This window comes from Pseudochaenichthys georgianus, chromosome 7, assembly GCF_902827115.2.
Source record: "Pseudochaenichthys georgianus chromosome 7, fPseGeo1.2, whole genome shotgun sequence".
Classification (NCBI taxonomy): Eukaryota; Metazoa; Chordata; class Actinopteri; order Perciformes; family Channichthyidae; genus Pseudochaenichthys; species Pseudochaenichthys georgianus.
In genome coordinates, this window is record NC_047509.1 from 30369816 (window position 1) to 30375750 (window position 5935).

Genomic DNA, 5935 nt, shown 5'->3' on the forward strand with positions numbered 1-5935 from the left:
GGTGGTGCGCCAGGCTGGCTTACTTCGCAGACATATTTGGGCATCTCAATGAGTTAAACGCCAAGCTTCAGGGCAGGAATGAAAACATTTTATCATCCACAGACAAGATTCGGGGGTTTATGGGAAAACTTATCCTGTGGCGCGAGGCTTTGGAACAGGGCTCCATGGACATGTTCCCGCTGGCATCAGCTGCACCGCAGGCAGCTAGGGAGCGCGCTGTATATGCCGAACACATTCAGACCTTAAAAGAGAGGTTTGAGCGCTATTTTCCACGTGTGGCTGACATCGAGGACTATGACTGGATCCGAGACCCGTTCCACCAGGAATCCTCAACAGAAAAACTCACTATGAAAGAGAGAGAGGAGTGCGCAGAGCTCCGTGAGGACCGCACACTGAAACTCAAATTTAGTGAGCTCCCACTGGATCAGTTTTGGTTGGCTTCTGCATCGGAGTACCCAAGCATCTCCCACCACGCGATTGAGCAACTTCTTCTTTTTCCCACTACCTACCTGTGTGAGTTGGCGTTCTCTACTCTGGTTTACATGAAGAACAACAGGAGGTCACGGCTCTCTGTTGAACAGGACTTGCGAGTGGCCCTCTCCTTAGTGCCACCAAGGATTAAAAAGATCTGCGCAACCCGACAGGCACATGTATCTCACTAATGTTTAAGTCGGCAACATATTTATAATAGCACATTTATTATTTATTTTATTATTATTATTTATTTTCAATGCTGAAATGTTACATTTATCATTTGTAGTTCAGGACCACGGATAGTGCAGCTTCCTTGCATTGACAGTTCTCTGCGCTGAGTTTCTGCTGAGTTTCCTTTGCCTCATTTTTAATGCTGTGACCTGTCTGGTTAGGAAATCCGAACATTTCCGTCAATATATTTAATTTAGACAGACTGTCCTCACCATATTTTGCTCACATGACATCCACAATCGGACCCTCAGGAGGGTGTACAAACCCCCTACCCTGCTTTGCTCCCATAACAAAGTCTTTAAGTGTTACCAAAACACCCCGTGTTACCAAAACACTATTTTTTCATCCGTCGATGATGTGATATTTGTTTCTCAGTACAAATCACACAAAAACTGATCGTAATCCCAAATCACGACGGATATCCCAAATATCCTACTTTCGAGCAGTCCCTCTCATAAATGTCATGGAGTTTAATTACGTTTAACTTTAAACAATTTAGACACTGTACATCTCACCGAGTATTGAAAGCCTTTTGAGTTCGTTGGATCTCGTGAAGTCAATCGGTTCCACCCCGGCACTGGTCCTCTCGTCCCGTACGGTTTCTGTCGAGGTAGAGGAGGATCCGAGGATCCTGGAGCGCAACCACCAGCGTCCGTGGGTGTCCCCAATCGAACTTGCAGAGATCCTGCCGACAACGCCAATTGTTATGGAAATCTGAGACCCAACACTGTGGAGAGTACAAGTCAAAGTGATCAAAACAAATAAATGGTGAATCAGACAGAGTTGTCTTTCTGGTTATTTATCTGAAGCTTCAAATACATAAGATACAATAAAAATAGACACAGGTCTCACAGAGCATAGAATAGTCTGCGTGAGTGTGCACCATACAATATGGTAGCAAAGCTTATATACAGGAAAGAGTGAGAAGGTTAGAAATCTGTCTTCACACGGTCACATTGTTATTAGACATCTGTCCTTGAGCTGTAGATAGCATAACGGTTCCCAGAGTAGGGAAGTTCTTGTGTGACTTTGTGTGAGTCTCAACCCAGTAGCCAAATCAGCTCTGTGGCCTTGAAGCGCTTGGGAATAAACCCAAAGTAGAGTAGATAGAATAAAACAGCACATCTCAGGAAATGAGATGTATTTGGTTTAAGCATATAAGGATATAATAAAAATGTCCACTACATTTTTTAATGTAAATGTCCCCCCCCCCCCCCAATATAACCTAACTGATATAAAAAAATACTTCTATGAAATAGAGCAATGTAATACAATGCACTATTAGACATTATTAGACACACATTTAAAAGTATCCCATTTGTTAGTGCATTTTTTATATATTTTCCTTTAGAATGGCAGGAAATTGGGGCTTCCGGTTTGGTGAGTGACACGATGGCTGCTTAAAGATCGTGCTCCCGACATTCGGTGTTAAAAGCTACCAACTACAACCGGAATACATAAAACATTTATTTACAGTTTGGCTTAAGAGGGTTGGTCTTGATAATGTCTAAAAAAAAGAGTAAAAAACTAATGCAGACGGCGTTATTCGACGGAGACGGAGCTAGCCTAGCTTCCTCTGCTAGCAGCGTGGTGGGGGACGACGACACTCCAACGCACCTCGAGGAAGACCAAACTGGGAGAGCGGACATGAGTCTCATACTGAAAGAATTGAGAGAGTTCAGGAAAGACAACGGCCAGCAGCTGAAAGAGATTCGTAAAGAAATAAACAAGACTAACACTCGAATTGCCGAGGCAGAAGGGCGGATTGAGGCGACTGAAACACGGCTACAGGTGGCGGAGGAGGCGGTGACGGAGCTGCTACAACTACAGGTGCATCTGGATGCTAAGCTAACGGACATGGAGGGTCGGTCCAGACGGGAAAATATCCGAATCCACGGCGTTAAAGAGGAGGCGGAGGATAATTCCCCGTCGATGGGAACTTTTGTGGAGGATTTGCTGAGGGAGGGTTTGGACCTCCCGGCTACATTTGAACTACGAGTTGAGAGAGCGCACCGCGCCCTGATGCCGAAGCCGCCTGGGGAAGTCTCGCCGAGGTCTATCGTAGTCAAACTGTCAAGCTATAGGACGAAAGAAGAATTGCTGAGACTGGCCTGGCAAAAGCGAGGATTTCAACATCTCGAAAGGAGGGTAAATCTGGATCATGACTACGCGCCTGATGTGTTAAGAAAGCGAAAGGCGTATGCAGAAGCGAAAACGGTCCTGAAACGGCTGAGGAAGATAAGATTTCAAACTCCGTTCCCAGCCAGGTTTAGAGTCTTCTATGAGGAGGGAATTATCGTATATGGTTCGGCGGAGGAAGCGACTGAGGATATGGCAAAGAGGGGGCTCCCGGTTTCGGTCATTAAGCACCCAGATTCACTTTTGGAACGGATCCAGCGAATTACCTGGCGCACCAGCAAGAGACCGGGGACCCGGGACAGAGCCGGCGGGAATGTTAACTACAAGGAGAAGCTAGAGGCCTTTAGGCACAAGGACTCAGCGTGAATGGAAGTGAACTGAAAGCTGCTGTTTGCCGATAAACGGGTGAGTTTTTATTTTCAGTAGAGGAAGCCGAAGAGCTGGCTCCCACAAGAGAGAGACTTAAGACTATAGTAACGTTCTGCACACTAAAGAAGCATTGTACAGGCTATAACTAAGAATATTCTGTAAGGGTCGGGGGTATTAATCTTCAGCCATGCAACCGACAGATGGACAATAACATGGAAGTAGGATATGAAGGCCCTCTCACACCTGCCAGGTGGGGAGGCATTACCTCAGAGCCCTATCACCATCAGGGCTTAATCCGGGTCAATATGATGACCCCACAGTTGGAAGTCTTATTATTATTTTTTTCTTATGTTCCTGTTTTTTTGTTTTGTTTTTTTGCTGCTGTTCTTTGCAGTCTATGTGGTGTTACCTATGATACATATTTTGTTACCTGTAAAAACTTGGGTTGGTATTTTTCATTGATGTTGTCCTTATCAGACTCTGAATGCAAGCTGTTAAAGTAGCCACATACAATGTGAATGGTCTTGTAAACCCTATCAAGAGAAGTAAGATATTAACCAAACTAAAAAGAGATAAAGTTGAGGTGGCCTTCTTGCAGGAAACACATCTATCGGATACAGAGCATGCTAAATTAAGAAGACTTTAAACATCAGTATTCATCATCATATGCGGCTGGCCACAGGAGGGGGGTGGCAATATTAATTTCCAAAAATATTAGTTTTGAACCCACGTTTGAAAAGAAGGACACAGAGGGGAGATATATATTAGTGAGAGGAAATCTAGGTGGTTCATTGATTTCTCTACTAAATGTTTATGCTCCTCCTAATTCAGATTGGACATTTTTTAAACAGATATTTGATTTAATTATAGCAGAAACTCAGGGGGTCCTAATCTGTGGGGGGGATCTAAACATAAGATTGAATCCTAAACTGGATTCTTCAAATGTGCATATTGGGCAGCCCAAGCTGATAAACAAGAAAATTAATTTGGCAATGGAGGATATTGGGTTGGTAGATATCTGGAGAGAAATAAATCCTTCAAAGAGGGACTATACTTTTTTTTCTAATCCACATTTGGTTTATTCAAGGATTGATTATTTTCTAACCTTTGGTAAAGATCTACACAGGGTGGGGGGCTGCGACTGGAGCAGGGTCAAAGAAACACGTTATGGAGATTAAATACATATTTACTGAATAATATGAAGGACCAAATGAAGAAGGATATCACTGAGTACTTGGAACAAAATGATAATGGTGAAGTCTCCCCTCCAGTACTATGGGATGCATGTAAAGCTGTGCTTCGAGGGAAGATAATTGGATACAGTGCTCGCTTAAAAAGAGCCAACCAAAAAGAGTTAGACAAGTTACAAGGAGAATTAAAACAATTGGAACAAAATCATAAAGACTCAAATGATCAGATAATAAGAGGACTGCTCAAAAAGAAAAAGAATGAAATAAATGAGATGTACACTAAAGATATACAAAAGAAGCTAATTTTCACCAAACAGAAATACTATGAAGGAGGAGGAAAAGCCAGTAAATTATTAGCCTATAGGCTGAAAAAACAACAAGCAGAGAATTCAATTAATAAAATAAAAAATCCTATTACTAATTCCATACAGTATAAACCAAAAGAAATACAAAATTGTTTTGAAGGATATTATCGAAAGCTATACTCCCAACCTCAAATTGATGGGGAGAAAATGGAGGATTTCTTTAAGGGGATACATCTGCCTAAACTGACTGGTGAGCAGGGAAGTCAGATGGTAGTTGAAATAACAGAGAAAGAAATTAGCTCAGCTAAAGCACATCTTAAATCAAAAAAGGCCCCAGGCCCGGATGGGTTTCCTTCGGAATGGTACAAGGTGATGGAAGGTTCATTGGTACCTATGTTGCAGTCTACCTTTAACTGGGTTCTTAAGGAGAACATTATAACGATGAACTTATTCCAAAAGAGGGAAAGGATAAAACTGAATGCAGTAATTTTAGACCAATTAGCGTGTTGAACCAGGACTATAAAATCTTTACCCATATACTAGCCAAACGAATAGAGGGATTATTACCACAAATTATTAGCCTTGATCAGATGGGATTTGTACGAGAAAGACAAACCCAGGACAATATCAGAAGGACACTACATATAATTAACCATATAACTGAAAGTAATTTGGAAGCAGTATTAGTTGGGCTAGATGCAGAAAAAGCATTCGATTGTGTAAATTGGACTTTCCTGTTTAGAGTTTTAAATACATTTGGATTTCACAGTACCTTTATAAAAACTATACAGGCTCTGTATGATGGACCCAGGGCGAGAATCAAAATTAATGGAGACGTTTCAAATTCCTTTCCATTGGAGCGGGGAACGAGACAGGGCTGCCTAATTAGCCCTCTCTTGTTTGTGATCTTTATCGAACCTCTGAGCCAGTGGATTATTCAGAATAACAGTATCAAGGGAATAGTAATGAAGGGGGTGGAACAAAAGATCTCCTTATTTGCTGATGACATATTGGTACATCTATCCAGCCCAGAACAATCTCTGGTGCAGTTATTTTCAATTTTAGAACAATATGGATCCTTCTCTGGATATAAACTGAATGTTTTGAAGACACACATTTTGAGTTTTAAGTACTGCCCCTCAGTAAATATGAAGAAAAACTATACATTGAGGTGGGATGCTGAATCCATGAAGTACTTGGGAGTAAATATTCCAATAGATTTGACAA